At 40.9% G+C, this 6,847-nt stretch overlaps 1 protein-coding gene across 1 annotated transcript in view; it reads left to right on the forward strand.

Annotated features, from left to right (window-relative positions):
* SLC14A2 (solute carrier family 14 member 2) overlaps positions 1 to 6,847 on the forward strand; it is a 193,554-nt gene that overhangs the window by 42,045 nt on the left and 144,662 nt on the right. The gene's annotated exons all lie outside the window — the stretch shown is intronic.

Consider the following 6,847-nt stretch of genomic DNA (forward strand, 5'->3'; position numbering starts at 1 on the left):
TGCAAATTCAAATTGATGACAGATGTGCCATTTTTTATATCGTTGGTGGCAGCCATTTTGTTTCTAGGTGTTTGCCGAGGCACAATGGAATTCAAGCTGCATCTTGGGGCTGTTTAATATTGCAACAAGTCTCATCAAAATCAATCCACTAGTTCAAAGGATATTGTAAGCAAAAAGGAAAATCAAAAATGCTAAATGGTCAATAAAAGCATAATTTTACTTGGTTAAATGAAGAAAGAAGGCATAAGTTATCCAGATGTTCTTCACATGAGAGACAGCTTCAGAGAAAATGAACTAATGTTGTTGCTGTAAGGATTTGGGTTATACAGAGAGGATCTTTGGTGTGGCACACCTTAGCCTGCACAACCATTCTCTTCCCAACAGTGACCCCTCATGGTTCATAGTCACTGAGATTCCCTGTCCAGCTGAAGGGAATAAAAATTCCTCTTTGCTGGCGTAATCTGAGAGAACTGTATGTGACATGGCCAGCAGTCATTGTCTGGATGCTTTGACCCTGCGGTGAAATGTTCATTCCTAATTCTGGTGCCTAAGTGGGAGGCAGGCTCTTCTAACCAGTAGGTTGATGCCATCAGACAACCCCACCAATCAATAGACCCAGACTAACTGTACTTGCCACTGTGGGGACGCAGAGGGAAGAATCACATGTTATCTGAGTCAAGTAGCTTGTAGTCTACTTGGAAAGATAAAGAAACTAGCCAGAGAATCGAGTATGGGAAGCAGTGGGGCCAAACTAGAGCTTCAGATGAGAAGTGACATGGGAGTGAACTTGAGAGGTCATCTAAAAGTCACAGGTGGATAATATTAGAGAACTGAGCCATAAAGACGGGGAGGTGGGTTGAATATCTGACTGAGCAACAAGAGAAAGTTTGCGCAGAAGAGAGAAGAGAAATACATTGTGGACAGGCAGACTGGAACAAGTTTGCAATGGCCATATTGGTCAGACTAAGGGGGCCAGATTTTAACTTTCTCAATCTTTTGTGGTAATCTGGAGCAGGCACTTTATAGGCAAGGAAGGAGCTGCTGTGAAATTCCCATGACCCCATACAGAACACAAATAGAGGAAGTGTAATTAAAGAAAGAGGAATTGGACAGGAAGGAGATTCTTCAAAATCAGAGTAATAGATACTGGCTAGATAACAATGGAAAGTTATAAACATAAAATAAAAGCTACAAGAATCTCAAGGATGATCTGCCAAAGGCTTCACTTTATAAGTCGGGAAACTAAGGCCCAGGGAGGGGCATGTCTTGCCCAAGGTCACACAGCTGGTGAATGACAGAGCTGAGTTCTTTCAGTATCTTTTCCTAAGAATCCCCCAAGAAAAGAAAGGTTGGCTTTCTGGCCTGAAGTGGTAGATTTATCAAAGTTCTTTTGAGCAATAGGATCCTGAGTCTCTAGATGGCACCTCTGTGCTAATGAGATGCCACTGGCAAATCCAAGACTTGAGCTAATTAGGAGTAAAGTCACCTCTTGATCTCATTTTCCATCTTAAAAATCTTAACAGCACACCCACTTAGATGCCTTAGATGTTGTAGATGATGTTGGTGAGTTGTAGAAAATAGCTTAAGAGAAAAACAGGAAGACAAGGTTTCCATGAAAACTAGCAGTAGCAGTAGAATTACATAAATTGCCCAATTCAGACCTTAACCTATTCAACAATTTTGCAAGGAATAAGACAACATTTAGAGAAAAAAAATATAAATCTTAATCTTTTCTACAGACCCAAGGTATAGAAAGGACATGACATTTGGTGTCTGAAACCCAAGGCTCAGGTCTAACCCAGAAGTCACTTGTTGTCTCTAAGTCTGTTTTTTCAACTGTAAAATGGAGACAGCAATATCTGAATCACAGGATTGTGAGGATTAAGTGCAGTAACATATTTGAAAGTGCTTTGAAAAACTGCGAATTGATGTACAAATGTGAATGATTACAGTTCATGACTCTTCTCCACCACCCATAGCTTTCTCTCCTAAAAAGCTATTCTTGTGGCCAAATCAATAGCTCTTTCCAAGGAAAGAAGGTTTGCTTATTGAGATAGAGTCTCGACACCACCTCCAGGGAACATTGTCTTGTAATTAAGGCAGAAAACTCCGCGCACGCGTGTGTGTGTGCGCGCGCATGTAGACACACTTCCTCAGTCTCTCTGTGTCTATATGCAAAGACATTCTGATTTCAAGACATTCTGATTTCAAAAGCATCTCAGGAATTCCTCCCTTTTATCTGAAAAGCACAGAGGCCCACTGGCATCCTGACATCTTAGGACCATACTTGTTGCCTTATGTGGGTTGAGAACCTTGTAGCATCCACACTGTCCAGGAGCACTTACCCCACAGGGTCATAAATCACATACAGCTAACTGTATTCTATTTCAGGTCACTTCATTAATGAATTAATCATTCAGCCCCTAGGAACACCTTCCCTCCACTCCCAATTAAAATTCACACGCACACACGTACCCCAGACACATTTGGTTCTGTCAAAACCTGATTGGTTCAGTATGAACCAGAACCATGGAAGATATTGAAGATGCAAAGATGAGCAAGCCCTGGTCTTGGCACTCAAGTTACTCAGAGCCTCAAATCTATTCAGTTAATTGGAAGACAGATTCAATCTATGCTAGACATCATCCAAGGATGACCACCATCCTCTTTCCCTGTGTGCTTCTTTCATCAAGAAGTGAAGGCTATTTCATCTCCTCTGAGGCTGGTATGGTGACTTTCTTTGACCAAAACTGAGGCAAATTCTTGTGTCAATTCCAGGCCTAGGCTAGAAGCTTCCACTTTTGTTGTTTTCTGGGAAAGCCAGCCATCATGCTATAAATAACTTTAGGCTAGCCTTCTGAATGACTAGGTACCACCAATCACTAATTACTCTCTCCCTTGGAGAAAAAGAGACCACATGAAGGAGAACCAAGATACCAAACATGAGAATAAAGCCTTCTTGTACCTTCCAATTCAGCTATCAGTTGAATACAGCTAAGTGAGTCACTCCAGCTGACAACAGGGAACAAAAGAGCTGCCCAGCCCAGCCCTGCTCAAATTACTGACCCATAGAATCATGAGAAATAATAAATCTTTGTTTTATATTGTTTGTTACATAGCAATAGATAACTGAAACAGAATCAGTGGTAGGAAGATGAACATAGTCAAAATGGCTCTTTAGCCTTGTGCACTAAAAGTTTTTTTAAAAAGAAAATATCTCAGGGGGAAGGGGGGTAGGGGGTGGGCACAAAGGGGGAAGGAGTGCACCTATAAAATGACTGACAAATAATAATGTACAACCAAAATTTCACAATGTTCTAAACTATCATGACTTCAATTAAAAAAAAAAAAGAAAAGAAAATATCTCACTATGATCCAATACTCACTGATCATTTGACCATATACCAATACAAGTATTGAGTATATAACCCTTTATGAGGAAGCGTGGGGATTGAGGTAAATCCAAGAAACAGAAGTTGTGGTTCCTACAACCCAGCCTGGTACTTCCTCAGCCCTTAGATGGTTTTCCTTAAGAAAAAGTCTAAGTCTTCTATTTCTTTAGCCCCTTCCTAGTAAAGACATACATATTGTCCTGGGCACATAGAAGGTCATCAATAAATATGAATGGACTGATTTTCTAAAGTTTAACCCAAATGTCAATCCCTAGCTTATTCCACCCTCTCCTTCTGAAATCTTTGGCCCTGCCACATTGAGGCCTAAGACTTAAGGTTGAATTGGAGTAAATCAGCCAGCAAGAGAAAAGTAATTTTGATTTAACAGAAGAACCCAAAGTATAGAAGAGTAGGGTGAAATAACCACCTCATGTGTTATCTTCAGCACACCAATCCTGCGTGAGATTCCCTCTCCAAAGTTCTTTGGCTGTCTTGTGTCTGAGTGTTTGAAATAAAAGAGTTTCTGGAATGGACTTCCATAAGGACTTCAGTTTCTCCACATAGGCATAAAACCTTGCCAGGGTGCCAAAGTACACCCAACCTTCACAGCCAGGCATCATGGTTCACACTTACTGTTGCACAGAGCTGTCATCGATCCAGCACCATTCTCTAAGAAGGAAGACCCTGCCTGCTTACTTGGTAGGTTCCCATAAAGATTTTTGTTCAGTGAATCACTGGAAAACATGATATTGTACCTAAGTGAATTTTCCAGAATTTACAAAACACAACCCTTCAAAACATATTTTCTTTTCATTTATCAAATGTTTATTGAGCATCTGCTGTATACTAGGCAATGTGGGGACAAGGCAATACTGGGGACACCGAGATACAAATCAAATTCCCTGAGCTCCAATGAATCTCATCAATAATACATTTTTTGGACAATTTTTGTTGGCAATCTTCCTGACAAAAATTATTTCCCCCCTACTTTCTTATAAAGCAAATGTTGAAATCAAATGTAACCTCTTCTCCATAACCCATTCAACAGTGCAAAAATTTCATGAGTTACTGAGTTACATGAGGCTACCTGCCCTAGTATAAAAACATCCCTCTATTGCTATGTTTTCATGTTGGGTCTAGATAGTTTTTCTTTTTCACCCCAAACTATCAGTTTTATGTCTTCCTAATGCCAACGGCTCTCATAACCCACTTTCAGTTCTGATTCTCCATATCTAATCTTCTGTAAGCCTGGGCAACCATCTATGATTAAACATGTTGGAACCATGTACCAGACCAGAGTGAATAAAGTGCTGCAGGAAAGCCCGAGAAGAAAGGTACATGGGCTTCACTTGCTGCAAAAATTCTGTGGGAAGCAATTTCAACCATTTGGAAGGTTTTTGTACTTGCACACAGAGTCCAAGATTCGAGTTGCTACTAGTCTGGCCTCTGAATAAATAGGGTGCTGAGATATCATTTTGGCATTATTCTTAGTCAGATAAAGCGTTCAGGTTAACTGCAGCCAGAAGAGCGCCAAGTATTCTACTGCATAAAAGTTCCTGCAAGACTGGAGCCATTTCAAGTTCAGATGTGTCCTTTGAAAACTGATGGCTCTACTCATTTTCTGTGATCAACTTCAAAGTGTGTGTGCATTCCTGCATTTGACTGTTGTACCACCCTCCTTGGTGGGGGAAGGTTCATTAGAAATCACCACCCTTTTGTTTAGAGTCCAGAGGCCAAGGTCAGAGACCTGTTTCTGGAGAGGTCAAATGATGCCAACTGGCGAGCTGGAGCAGTGAGTTAATCTTACCCAGGGGTTTGCATTTGAGGCCCACTTTTTCTAATGACTAAATCTGACTCAGCAGTTTTATAAAGCCAAACATTCCAGACTCAAGAACTCAAATCAGGAAGAAGCTGGAAAAGGAAGAAACATCCTTGTTCAGGGTCTTCAGCTGTCATGGGCTCTTGGGTTTCCCATCAAGGGAAGAGAGAGGTGTGGTGAAATTGTGACTTTGCTCAGGGAGGCATTGTGAGTCTAAGGAAGCAAAGCTGCAAGTTTGGAGCTGGAAAAGACCTTAAGAGTTCATTCTGTATGCATTCCCTCTACAAATTCCACTGTCCGCTCCTCATCACTGCAGATTATTTCCTTACAAGACCTTGCTGAAGTTGGAGGAGTAATTCTACAGCAGAGAGGCAAGTGTTAGAAACAGGGAGCTAGAAAGGGCCCAAAGACTAACTAGTTCAAGTATCTAAATTTATAGATGGAAAAAATATCTGGAGAGATGCATTAACTTACCTAGGACAGCAAAGTCGGTTAGCAGAACTCAAACTCCAACCCAGTGGTTTTTCCACCATACCGTGTGTCTTAGTCAGCTTAGGTTGCTATAACAGAATACCATAGACTGAGTGGCTTAAACAGCAAACATTTATATTTCACGGTTCTGAAGGCTGGAAGTCTGACATCAGGGTGCCAGCATGGCCGGCTTCTTGGTGAAGGCTAACTTCCTGGCTTATGGATGGGCATCTTCTCATTGTGTCCTCGTATCTTACATGGTGGAGAGAAAGATCATCTCTCTTGTGTCTTTTCTTATAAGACACTAATTTCATTCATGAGGGCTCCACCCTCGTGACCTAATTACCTCCCAAAGGCCCCGCCTCCTAATACCATCACATTGGGGGTTAGGATTTCAACATGAATTTGGGGGGGACACAGACGTTCAGTCTATAACACCATGTAATACAGTTTTATGACCTTCTTCACTTTATTTCACCCCAAATACCTAAGATGAAGGCCTTGTAACTTTAATCTTTGAATTAACAATAATAACAATAACAATAATAAGTGTGCCCTTAAAACAATAGCATGTCAAGTCTCAAAAGAACTTTAGAGTTTATCTGATCCAACTCTCACATTTTACAGATAGTTGTTCAAGAACAAGCAAGGGAAAAGTTGGGTCTTCATGGAGGATGTGGACCTGGGTAAAGGGTTGAAAATTGAGTAGAAATACATAAAATTATAGATTTTAAAACCTCAGAGATCATTAGTCCTACCCTGCATTAGATGAAGGCGGACCCTAAGATTAGACAGGGGAACTGACTAGTTCATGATCAGTTAGTGGTAGAGCTGGTTCCTGAATCCTGGAATCATTATTCTCAGCCCTTTATGCTGTTCACTGTCCCACAGGGCATCTTTGTAGCCATTGATGGAAAGAAAAAATACATCCTTCAAACATTAGCATATTGTAAAATCTCAGTTCACTAGAATTCTCAGGAAATGAGGCATTCTGGTTAAATGAATTAGCTGGTTAATGAGACCCAAGATCTGTTCTTTGTCTGCAATTCTTGCTCATTTTCCCATCTGCTATGATATCTGATCCTTGGCCAAGGGGCAACCAGAAAGCTCTTCCTGTTTCTGCTCTGGTTTTTGGAAATCTTTCTAAAATGTCAGATTCTCACTT

The sequence above is a fragment of the Equus caballus genome, chromosome 8, assembly GCF_041296265.1.
Source record: "Equus caballus isolate H_3958 breed thoroughbred chromosome 8, TB-T2T, whole genome shotgun sequence".
Classification (NCBI taxonomy): domain Eukaryota; kingdom Metazoa; phylum Chordata; class Mammalia; order Perissodactyla; family Equidae; genus Equus; species Equus caballus.